The sequence below is a fragment of the Gracilinanus agilis genome, chromosome 6 (assembly GCF_016433145.1).
Source record: "Gracilinanus agilis isolate LMUSP501 chromosome 6, AgileGrace, whole genome shotgun sequence".
Classification (NCBI taxonomy): Eukaryota; Metazoa; Chordata; class Mammalia; order Didelphimorphia; family Didelphidae; genus Gracilinanus; species Gracilinanus agilis.
In genome coordinates, this window is record NC_058135.1 from 140,827,120 (window position 1) to 140,840,945 (window position 13,826).

Here is a 13,826-nt window from a genome sequence, read left to right on the forward strand (position 1 = left end):
GAATCACAAACAAAATTGTGGGGAAAGGAGTAACTCTGGAGAGAGGAAAGATCTATTTCACTCTGAATTGCAATGTCCTCTCCACTGCCCTTGGGTGCTCTGGAACAAAGTTCCATTTTCCCATTCCAGTTTTAGTCTAATTAAAAGGTTAAAAGGAAGTATTTAGTGAGGAAATATAGTCCTCCTCCCCAATAAACCTACTAAATTTTATGAATACCTTTTAAAAACTAAAAAAAAAGAATAAAGAGCTTCCTTTGAAGGTATTAAAAAAAGTATAGATTCTTTTTTAAGGAAAAATCTAGCTACTCTGTGTGAAGAAAGGGCAAAAATCATTCACTTTGCCTACTAGTATATGATTCCTTGACAACCAATAAGTTAAAAAAATCACAATAAACCACTGTTAAAATGATGATTAATAAAAGTTTGAGGAGGAAAGAGAGGGAAAATAGCAATTACAGCTTTATTAATTGAAGCTTTTAATGATTAGTACCCTAGAAAAATTAATATTATTCTTCAAATTTATTAGAAAGTTAAAAGGCAAATAAGAGCTCTTTGAAGGAGAGCAACATGGCCAAAAGGGCATGAAGTTGAGTCAACCAAGGATATTTGCAAAGTTAAAGTTTTAGAGTTTCTCAGCTTGATAACTAACATGTGTCCTGATTGCTGAGAAGGAAATTAGGAATGATCTTTACATTCTATCCCACCACCCTCTGATTCCAATTATAGGTTTGCTTTTATTTAACTAGTTACATAGAACCTTTGGAGAATAGTTTTAGTGGTGCAGCAAGGGAGGTCTACCCTAAGCTAAGGCAACCAAGCTGTAGCATAAAGAACACTGGAATTGAAGACATAATAGCAAAGTTTGAGCCCCAGATGTGTGTCATTAACTTTAGAACTTTAAGCAAGTCATTTAAAATATCTAATTCCTCTGGTTCTTTGCCTGTAAATAGGGTGAGAAATATTTTTCCAGCTGATAAAAGCAAAGATCAGCTCAGGATGTTTCCTTGTTCAGGTTCAATGTTGGAATGGAATTATACAATTATAGATCATTTATCCATCAATAATATCTATATATTTACACACATGTGCACACAGGTGCATATGCATTCATTTATGTATATATATATATATATAATCATTTAAATATTTGTGCATCTTCACTGGTGTGTAATATATCATTCATGATTCTTTGAAAAGTTGAAATTCTCAGTTAACCTCAATTAATTTCTATCTCTCCTGTACAGATTAGTATTATCATGCTTCTCTAGTTGAGCTTTGTATTTTCCTATCTTATCAAATCTCTTTCCTTCCATACACCACTGCCATCATTCCAGCTGGGAAGAATATAGGATGGGAAGATAGTGATAAAAAAAAAGGAAATGTTAATGATATCCATATCTTCCTCATCTACCTTCTCTCTTTCTTTTTTCTTTGTTATACTGTTCCCCTAAGGGGATAGAATCTACAAATCTACAAATCTTTTATCTCTAAATGCTGAAGAACTGGAATGTTTCAAATACCCTCAGTAAAAATGTCCACATATCCCTTGATTTCATATTTTGTATTTTATTGTTGTTCAGTGATGAAAATTTAATAGAAAGTTGCAGTCCTTATTGGAAATATTGTTGGGCTTTGTCTGAGAGAGAAATGAGTTCAACTTTTCCCTCCAAAACTGACTTTTTATTTAAGCAAATCACTTTATCTTCAAGTGCCTCAGGCATCTCCCTAGGAACTATCTATAACCTCTGGACTATGTTATCATCTCTGTAGGTGGAAAGAGTTTTCTTCTACACTGAGAAAAGCAACAGATCCTTCCTGTATTTGAATGGGAAAACTTCATATTTTATTTTAAATTACATCTGTTTCTAACAAGACAATCTAATGGTAGCTTTCTTTTTTTCAGGGAAAGCTAATTTTCTAGATGGTCTATGTTAAGAACTATTTCAAATGTTTGTGAAAATCCTTTCAGGTTACTTCAGTAGAAGTAACATTTGCAGACTTTGATGGAGTCCTTTATCATATTATCATATATTCAGTAACCTGAAAATTTTTGTTTTTATGTCTTTCTTTTGTTTTTGTATATTCTGCAAAACAGTGGGGGAAACCCATGAATTTGTAGTCTCAAAGCTTATTTCAAATACTGACATTAATTATCAGTATGACTATAGAATAGTAACCTATGTTATCTATTTCTCATTTATTAAATGATATGGTTTGACAAGGTGACCTCTAAGGCCCCTTTGATCTCTAGATCTATGATCCTATGATGCTTATAAAGGTTATTACATAAAAGATGCAAAAGAGAAACATCTATAAGTCAGAAAAGGGATGAAAAAAGAGGTTAGATTCCTGTCTACTTTCTGCTAAATATTACTCATTCCCATGCACCTAACGTGGCTAATGGTAACTATAGAGACAGAATTTTTTTTAGATGCTCGAAATTAAAAGAGAATTGTAAATGCTCCTATTAGTCTTAACCTAGTAGTTTTGAATAGTTCATTAATAATCAAACCTCCTGTGTTCTGTAAACAAGAACATAATGCCAACATTGCATGGTTGTTAACCAAAAACGTTTCTTTGAAAGTGGCAGCAATAGGTTTGATGAGCCATTATGCTGCTTTACAGTGGCAAATGCCACCTTTTTCCTTTGTTGAATTTAATTATCATTTTGCATGTTAATTGCCTGCTATTTGCATACAATTAAGTCCTATTTCACAATTTAAGCTTTATCAAAATGCTTAAATTTTTACAAGTTTATATTCACATAATTTTAAATTTGACATTTTCCCCATATGCCAAAATGAGGTTTGGGTGGGACCACCTTCTACCAGTATAGATTTCAATCTATATATATAATTTATAGGATACAAGAGGGAATTAACCTAGAAATATCAATGATTTTTTCTCTATTAGCTTCTTGGTAGTAAAGTGGTATTCAAGTGAAGTCCTCCTAACTATATTTCCTGTCGCTCAGTCTATTATAGTCTGTTGACTGATGATGATGATGATATATATATATATATATAGATAGATAGATAGATAGATAGATAGATAGATGAGGGGGGGAAAGATAAGAGCTATCATTTTATAATGTGCCTATTGCACTATGCTACATGGCTTACAAATATTATTTCATTTTATCCTCATAATAACCTTAGAAGATAAGTGTTATTATTATCCCATTTAATAACAGAGGAAACTGAGGCAAATAAGAGTTGAGTGATATGCAGCTATTACTTGTTGGGATTTGAATACAGGTCTGCCTGACTCCAGGACTAGGAGACAGAGAGAAATATTTCAATATAAATTCTTAATTTTGGATATTTGTCCCAGGATTCCATTGTCCTTCTTTAATAGCTTATACTTTCTTCTTTTTTTCTACCTTTCATGGACTTCTTCCTACAGTCTTACCCTCATTCCACAAGCCTTTTTTGCCTTACTTTACATAAATCTTCCAATAGGGAAAATTATATATTCTACTTCTCATTAGACTAATTGCAGAGAGAAGAAGAGAAGAGAGACAGATTGAGACAGAGAAATAGCAACAGAGACAGTTAAAGAGAGAGACAGTCACAAAGAGAAAGATAGAGAAGGCTAGAGTGAGACAGAGTGGGAAGGAAGAAGTAGTGAGAGAAGGTGGACAAGGTACTTAAAGGAGGGAAAGGAGTGAATGCACAAGAGCCTACTTTGGCAATAAAAATTCAACATATATTGATGAGAGATCAATATGTAAAAGGACTTTCCAAGTTCTTTACAACAGTATTAGAATTTAAAATACCAATTCCAAAACAGTAGCCATTTTAAACCTCCCAATGACCATCTAATTTTGATATTTTTTTTATAACTTGAAATATTGTATCTGTGTTTTTGTTTTTATTTTTTTGGGTCAGGACAAAAAGTTTGAACAACTTCCATATTAGAATACCTTTTAGAAATATTGTGGCTTTTCCCGTACTGATTATGAATCAACTTTCTAAAATAGTTTTATTTTTTCCCTTCCTAAAACTATATTAAAAAATCTTTCTTTTGGTCACTCAAGTAATAATCCTAAATTATTCCTGACAATTAGGTAATGCCTCAGGAACAGTCAAAGAGAGATTACTTTTAATTTCTAATGCTATTTGGGTTTCTTATTTAAACTCTTTTGTCTTTCTTCACCTTGGCTAAGGAAAGATAAATTTCCCCTAATTTTATGTAGATACATTCAGTTGAAAAAAAATGATCTAATAGATTTTCGTCATTAATATGTACACTTATAAAAAGATCATTATTAGGTATGATTTCCTAATAGTGGCCTGCGTCCAAATGGCTAAGGGAAGCAAAGATTGTTTTGGTGCCAGTTGCAATTTGTCATTACTACCTAGCAAAAGTATATGTTGGCAAAAGTATATGTCTTTGTGATTTTTAGATGGCCAATAAAGTCCTTTCTATTTCTAGAATTATGACCTTAGGGTGAATGGGCATAATGAATGAAGAGCTCCTACCAACCATCACCTAGGTAGCTGGTTCATTCAGTAGATAGAGCTGGAGTCAGAAAGACCTAGCTTCAGACACTTGTTAGCTGGGTGACCTTGAAAAACTCCTGTCTGCCTCACTTTCTTCAAACATTAATTGGGAATATTAATTCTACCTGCTTCCCAGGGTTTTTGCAAGGATAAAATAAGATCCCTTTAGGATACTGACTATGTCCTTAGTAAGGGGAAATTGTGGAATGCAAACAATTTTTGTCCAGAATGAGAAGGCATGAATGGATTGTGATTTTTAGTGATGCAAAGGATTGTACATCACTATGTAATAGTAAGTGTCCTGCATTTTTTGAGAGAGAACAAGAGAGATAGAGAGAGAAAAATTACTAATGTAGTCTCAAAATTTCTTAAACATTTAGACCTCCAAAATTTTACTCATACTTCTGAATGTTTTACATTTCATCTAAATGAAACAAATTTAATGCAAGCATCTATCACAAAAATAGATAGATAAGTGAACTAACAAATGAACAAGTAGAAGAATTTACGAATAAATGAATGATAACAACCATCCTTACACTACTGTATCCAGTTCTTTTGCAAATCTTTTCATCTTCTTCATTTTACATTTGGACATGGGAATGGATTTCTAGTGATACCACAACAAAAGTACAGAATAAACTTGAGTCTGATCCCCAGTTCTAAGTTGACATTACTAGTTGTATGAATCTGAGCAGGCCACAAGAAACCCTGAAACTCAGTTTCCTTACAGCTAAAATGGAGATAAAACACTGTACTGATCTTGGGGTTGTTTTAGGGAAAACGTTATGGAAATTGTCAAGTTTTCTGGTGTTCTTGCTTCAAATCTCTTCCTACTCTAATCTATCCTCTAGAGTGTTGAAAAGGTGATGTTTCTAAAGCATGGGTCCTACCATGCTAGCCCTCTTCAATGATTTCTGGTCTCTTCCTAGCACCTCCAGGATCAAATTTATCCTACTCGATTTGGCTTATAAAACTCTTCCCAATCTGTCATCTTTCAACTTTTCCATTCTTCTTATCATACTCTCTTCAACTCTATGTAGTTTATGAATCAGCTACAGTGACTTATTTGCAGTCCCCCGATATGACACTGTCCTTCCTATGCCTTTTCCTTTACATTGGCAATCCACTCAGGCCAGGAATTCAATGTCCTTTCCCCTCTATCTCTTTGTTTCCTCAGTTTCTTTCAGATCAAGTTCCAACTCCTAGTGGTGTCCCTCCTACCCAAACCCTCCTAACAGCTCTTTGTTTTCTTTCCTTAATACCTTTCATCTGCTCTATATATATCTTGTGTGTACCCAATTGCAGTATTTAGATTTTTATCTATTCAATTACAGTGCATTCTCCATATTTTTATCTCTATCCCCAGAAATTAGCATAATGTCTCACAGATAGTAAGCATTTATTACATGCTTACTGAATGTCTGACTAGAAATGAGTTGCTCTTTTTCTCTTTGACCCGCTTCAATATTACTCCCATCTTTAGAACTTTCCTGAAACTGCTCTCTCCAAAGTTTTCTATGACTATTCTCCCAATCATATGAAGAAAATGTTTCTGGAGTATCCACATTACGAATCATTTTTTTCTTTTATAATTTTTGTTCTTAGTTTTTTTTTTTTTTGGTTTTTGTTTTTGTGGTTGCTATTGCCTCCACCTCTATTCCTGATAGTCCTCTCCTTATAATCAATTAGTAAATCTGCATAATGGGTTCTATCTCACCAGACATCCTTTAGAAGAGGTTTAAGTGACTACTTTTCACACTTGTTGTTGAGTTTCAGATAAGAAGTTGATTTAGATGGCTACTGGCACTCCTTCTGACAGAAAATGTGTAATGTTTATATGTGAAATAATGTTGATAAAACAGTGCAATCCTATCACCATAAGTGCAAAACAGGACAAATAGTTGGTGCCTGGAGAATCTATGGCACTCTTCTGAGCAGAGATAATCACCTTCTGACAGCATAACCACTTGATGATATGAAATAAATGTGAAGACCATTGTTCCTAATGGTCTTTGGAGAATTAAGTATGCTTGTCTGCCTTGATAGTTTATTACTAATGACTCCTCCTATACTCTTCTTGGTATGAAAGTCAGGTGAGAGGACATGAAACAATTCACAAGCCAGAAAAAATGTACCTTTTAAGCATGTGTCAAACCCACCATGGAGCTACAATTTCCACTTGTATTCCATAGACAAGAAATCCAATCAGGGGGTAAAAGAATGTTCCCAGCAAGGGGACCTGAAATTGTTTGATAATGGGAGACATTAAGTGCAAATCAGACCCTTGTTCTTGATTAGAAGCTTCTGATTATGACATAGCATTTCAGATTGTAGGATTACACCCTCTAAACAATGTGGCAAATGAGGCAAAGGAGATAGATCCTGGGGTTTAGAGTGAGGGTTGAGCTCAGGTGTCTGGACTCCTTTGTACATGACATCATTGGGGATTAACACTCCCGTTTCCAGGTATACTCTGTCTCCTCCATGGTCCCCGTAAGCCCCATTTTAAGGAAGCTAGCCCTGTCCTCCCGGACCTCTACTGTTCTGGAGAAATTTCCTCTCCCTGACAAACAGAAGTGACAATAAGCCCATCGCTTTGCTATGGTGAGATCTGCAAAAAAGGGAACAATTCGACAGACACTGCCAGAGCAGCTCCTATCAAACCGGCAACTCTTTATTTAACACAAACAATGGCCAATTAAATTCCTCCTTTCTGTGTGTGTACTTGATGTTCACAGAGTCTCCTGTGGCTGCCTTCTGATAGAACTGAGGGCGCCTCTAGAACAGTAGCTTGCTCTCTCTGCCTGCCGTGACTTTTAAAGTGACTAATAGCAAGGGTTCTTTGCGTGCACAATTTTCCGTCCTTCATCTCTATTAATAGGAAGGTGCACAATGGGTCCTTTGAGTGTTTCTCTTGTTTCACCAAGCTTTCCTACCGAGCTTACGTAACTTCAGTGCCTCATGCCAGTTTCTCATCTCAAAATTCCAAATCAGACATATTCCAACTGATCTCCTTTCAAGCCTGCGTTATCTCATTTGGCTGTCAAACTGGATCAAAAATAACAAGCTAATGGCCCCATGGCCAGTTGACTTTGTCCTATGTGGACTCATACTAATTTTGAAACCACAAAAATGGTACTAAACAGTTTTATGGAAATGTTTGAGGATCAAAAGTCAATAGGAATGTTACAGAAAATAGAATATAAAATAATCAAAGGCGCAGCTGAAGTGTGGAAAAGTGAGGTGATTTAAAAAAAAACAAAACTCCACAGTCCCCATTCTAAGCTGACACTGTGAATATGAGCACCCTAAGTAAACAAATTAAGATTGGCAATTGAGAATTATCTTTGGAAAGAAATAAAATTGTGGAATCCAGGGAAAATAATGAGAGTTTCAAATACTGTGTAGTAGGAGCAGAAAAGAAGGGGAGAAAAAAGAATATTGTATACATATTTGTAGCTCTGAAACCACAGGTACTAAGAAATGGCCCATTGCAAATAGCAAGAAAGAGTAGTTTACAGGGAAATTAATGTCTTCTCTCTCTTTTTAAAAATATTTTATCTCTACCTGAGGTAAAGCTGGGGCAGCTATGTATCACAGTGGATAGAGAGTTGGATCTGGATAAATTTGAAATGAATCATGTTTAGTCCTTCTCACTAATAAAATAATTTAGGAGACAGGTGAAGAGAATGTTTGGCAAAACTTTTGCATTTTAGCACCAATATTGAAAAAATAAATATACTAGTAGGTGTGAGCCTATGAAAATTCTCCTGGCATGCATCCTGGTAAGTATTGATTGAGTAAAATTCAACTGAATTGAGCAAAAATTTATTAAAAAAATAACAAATTATTAATAAAACCATATAGTATATATCTATTTGAATACAGATGGTAAATATGTATATATGTATATCTCCACATATGCACTAAGATAAAGTACATAAATGCATACATATATACATATCCATTATGAAGTTATTAATCAGCACATTATTTATTTTATTTGTTTTTTTTCAAAGTATCAGTTCCTAGTTTTATCTATTAGTTCAATAGTTTTTTACTTTCATTTTTATTATTTTCTCCTTTAATTTTTAGGATTTCCAATTTAGTTTTTATCTGGAGATTTTTAAACTGTTCTTTTTTCTATTTTCTTAAGTTGTTGGCCCAGTTCCTTGATTTCCTCCTCCTTACCTATTTTGTTGATAGAGTCACTCAGAGATATAAATTTTCCCGTGAGTACTACTTTGGCTGTATCCCGTGGATTTTTATATATTGTCTCCTCATTGTCATTCTCTTCATTGAAATCAATAATTGTTTCAAAGATTTATTTTTTGACCCACCAGTTTTGAAGAACTAGATTATTTTGTTTCTAATTAATTCTAAATTTGCCTCTCCATAATCCTTTACTAATTATAATTTCTATTGCATTATGAACTGAATTTTATCCACTTGTTAATTCTGCTTTTCTGCATTTGTTTGCAATATTTTTATACCCTAGTACATGGTCAATCTTTGTATATGTACCATGTGCTGATGAAAAGGAGATATATTCTTTTTTATCCCTGTTCAGTTTTTTCCATTATCTATCAACTATTTTTTTGTAACATTTCCTTCACTTCTCTTATTTCTTTCTTATTTATTTTTTGGTAAATCAAATAAAAAAATGAAAGAAGAGAATCAAATTAGTATCAGAAATGAAAAGGATTATCTCACCTCTAATGAAGAGGAAATTAAGATAGTTATTAAGAATTATTTGCCCAATTACATGGCAATAAATATGACAGTCTAGGTGAAATGAGAGAATATTTACAAAAATATAAAATACCTACATTAACAAAAGAGGAAATAGAATACTTAAATAATCCCATCTCAGAAAAAAAAATTGAACAAGCCATTAAGGAACTCCCTAAAGAACAATCCCCATGGCCAGATGGATTCATAAGTGAATAGGTTAGATGGATTCACAAGTGAATTCTATCAAATATTCAAACAACTAATCTCCATACTACACAAACTATTTGACAAAATAAGAAAAGAAGGAATCATACCAAATTCTCTTCATGACAAAAAATATGGTAATGATTCCCAAGCCAGGAAGATCAAAAACAGAGAAAGAAAACTACAGACCAATCTCGTTAATAAACATAGATGCAAAAATCTTAAATAAAATACTAACAAAGAGACGACAGCAACTGATCACAAGGATTATTCACTATTACCAGGCAGGTTTATACCAGGAATGCAAAGATGGTTTAATATTAGGAAAACCCCCCACATAAGTGACCATATCAATAACCAAATTAATAGAAATCACATGATTATCTCAATAGATGCAGAAAAAGCCTTTGACATTATGAAATAAGAGTATAAATTGTATCCTAGCAATAGAGTCCCTTCTGCAGTTACAGAGAACTTACATATTTTTAAGAAAAAAATAACAAAATAGCTCAAAAAAACTACTAGAGAAAATTCCTTCTGAGTTGAATGTATTTATTTAAAGAACTACTAAATAAAAGAAGCAATGGGAATTTTAACATGAATTCAAACTCTATGTATTTTTTTATTTGCCTCCAGTTCTGTAGATTGTCAGAAGGCCATAGTAAAGTATAATGGCTTTGACTAATTTTAAAAATATTTTAATTGATAGAAAGAATATTATACACACTTATACATTATCATCTTATGAAAGACCTCACTAATTCCTGGATTGGGTTTGAATTGCTCACTGATTTAATAACAAGATTATACCCAGCGCCTCATCCCATTTTCTCAATAACAATACACAATGGTTATATGATCCCTTCCTTAAGAAGAGGCGAAGTAGCAATGGAATGGAGAGGGCAGGGATTACCAGTTTGGAAATTATTTCCATTAAGGTAGATTAAGTCTGTGATTTAGGAGATAAGTAATATACAAGATCTAGAGGTACTTAGATGTTAAGTCACTTGCCCAGGGCAAAGTATTAGAGTAAATATTTAAAATCCAGGTCTCCCTAACTCAAAGCCCAGCATTTTAGCTACTATACCTCAATGTTTTGTTTTTTTTTTTTTGCCTTATTTCTCAGTTCCAGGATCAAAATAAACTTTTATTTTACCCAGTCTGGTGAATGGTTTGGAGCATCTGTTTCTCTATTAGAAAAATATTCTTTGGCATATTCTATTCAAAGTATGTTATGTTTAAAGGAAAGGGGGAAAGAACCCTTTAAAGTGACTTCCCTAAATGAAACTGGTTAGAATATAAAACAAAGCTGCTGGAAACTTCTGTTTTACTTTGTAGACAGATTATGAAAGAAAAGGCCTTGAATTAAATAAGAATATATCAAATTAATATATATGGGCAACCAAGTTCCCCAAGTGAAAGTTCATAAAAAATTGGTAAACTGACAATTGCAGTGGAAAAAGATTTTGAAAAATGTCTATTTTCAATATTCTGCATTTACTTTTGGTGAGAATTTATAAATGTCCATATGTAGACAAAGAACTATTACATCATCCCCTAGATAGAATAGGAGATGAAAACAACAGGTAAGGTCTAGATGACCTGGGAGCCAGCACATAAAAGTTTAATCCAGAACTAGATCAGCCTTATACAGGAAAATTTTTGCAAATTAATTTTGTTAGTGAGAAGGCAGAGAGCCTGTTAACCTTCCTGTTTTCCTCTGACACCAGGGGAGACCAAAACATTGAATCTATCTTTCACTAATGTTCCACATAATTCTAAGGAGTGAGTGCTTCAAAACTATCCATCTAATACATCAAAAAAGAAAGCTTTTTGGATAAGGAAATTTGAGAGATACTTGAGCTAAGAATTCTATGAGTGAATTGTGTTATTTAATTCATAATATGATAATTAAAAAGTTGATTTTCTGTCTTGTATAAATTTAGAGTTGAATTGACCCAGGACATTTCACAGAGTTGGTATAGGGAAGAGATGGGCAATCCTTTTAAAAAGGGGCCCAAAGGAAAGGAAATGCTCATCTATCAGTCTGTTTCTTAGGCAACTCTTTCAAAGTTTCATTGTATTGCATCCTTTTTATTGTATTCGTCAGATTAGGAATAATGTTGGATAGAACATTTCAAGGGACCACATCTGGCCTGCAGGCCATAGTTCGTCCATCACTGGTATAGGGGCAAAATCAATGGTTTTGCCCTAATTTTCCATTAATTCTAAATTATATTTCTCATTACTCCTAGAAAATAAATGAAATGCAGTTACCAAACCTTATCTGGCAATGTGAAATATCATCAGTAACAGTTTTGAGTAGCTGGTGCAAAATGATGTGACAGTATTCTCTTCAAAAATTTTAGAAAATTGGAAAGTAGAGAAAGATTGGAAGTGGTCAATGTTACCATTTTCAACAAAGGGGAAATAGTAGGTCTCAGAAGTTAAAACTAGGTAAATTTGACATTTATCCCTGTCCAAATTCTAAAATGAAACATTAAATAACTGACTTGAGAGAATATGTAAAATGACTTAGAAATCACTATGAGTCAATGTTGGATTTCTAAGAGCAAGTCATGGCAAACTAACTTTATGTATATGGAAAGGGAAAGAATCTCTTATCCCCTAGTTGTTAACTAAATAACAAAATATAAAACTAATTTCTGTAGGCTAATATAAAGCAGGATATGAGCTAGATGTTGGCTACACTAAGGGAGCATCTTAATTTTTATTTTGGATGACAGGGACATTGCATAAGCTTATACCAAGTTGTAACAATAATTGGCTATTTTATAGTTGCCACCTAAGAGGCTTTATGATAATCTTTGATGTTTCAAATCTTGGAGTTCAAATTGGAGGACATTAGTTAAAATTAGAGTCCCTGTTCAAATCTAAGCCTCACTTTTCATGCTACCCCTGTGATTTGGGGCATGTCATTTAATCAGTTTGGGAAAGACTATTTCCTCATTAGTAAAATAAGTTTGTTGAACTGGAAGCCCAGACTTAATGGTTTCTTCTAGCTTCAACTCCATGATCCTATAAATAGTTATATTTATTGTCAGAGAAAATTAGCTGGGGATCATCACCCCCTTCTGACAATACAAACACACACACACACACACACACACACACACACACACACACACACACCCTCACATACACAATGCAAGACTAGCTGTAGATTCAGAAAACATCAAATAAAATGTTTAATAGTTGCCCACAGAAGGAAAATTCAAAGTGGTTAGATCAGAAGAAGTCTTTAAAATGTTGCATGAGCTAGATGTTATGACAGAAGATTTTTGAACTACATCTGAAGAAAAAAATCAGATTTAAAAGAAAATGCCTTCATCAAAATCAGCAAAAACTTTTTTGCATTAACTTGGGTTTTCTATAGCAGGCAGCAGTGTGGCATTGTGGAGAAAAAGTGGATTTTATATTTATGAAGCTCAGGATTTAAAGTGACTCAGCCAAAGCTAAGACTACAATCTTATAAAGGGGAAGAATTATGGTTGGACTGAATGTTTATCCATTCTATCATTTAAAGATTTTAGTACCTTCTGAATCTTGGCTAGTAAATTGCTAGTCTCTTCCTATTTTTCTTTTTGGCCTTTAGAGTCAAAAACAGCAGTTCTCCTCAATTCTTCAAGATTCGTCTCAGGCCACTTTATCCTGGACCACTCTACAACTGTTGTTAACAAATTATAACCTTATTTGCTTAATATCCTTTTCAATAGAAAGGTCAAGGTCCAGGTATCTACCTTCCAGCTCAATGAGCCTATCATAATTATGGCTTAACCCAGGCAGAGCTAATTAGTCCTCAACCAGAGGGACCTCATTCTTGAGCCCAGGACCAAGGGCCGAGAGCCAAGGAATGGATAAAGCTAAGGCTTCAGGCACAAAGCCTCTCTTAAGAGAAGAGTCCCTTTAAAACAATCCAAGGAGTCAGTCTTTTTAACTCACCATGTTGTAGTTCAAAGGGAAAGATTTAAGAATAGTCTCACCAAATCCAAGATTTCAGCTAGAATTCCTCCAGGTCCAGTTCAAGGCCAAAGAGAGTCAACTCCCTGGAAGTCCTTGCAATTTATCAAGACCATTTCTTTCATCACTTCCTGTGCCTTCCTCCCACTTCAGTTGTACCAATTACAACAAAGGATTTGCTTAGGACTGTCCATGGTACAGTCAGTTAATTCTGGTTCATCACCTATTCTTCCACACCTGGATCACAGAGCCCCAACCCCCCCCCACCCACACACACACACTTGAAGATTGTGGTGATTTTTATACTTTTGGTGATTAAATCTAGAAATGGGCAGGGTAGGATTAATTCCATATTCACAATCTAGATATAAGTAGATACCCCTCTGGAGGTATTTCCAC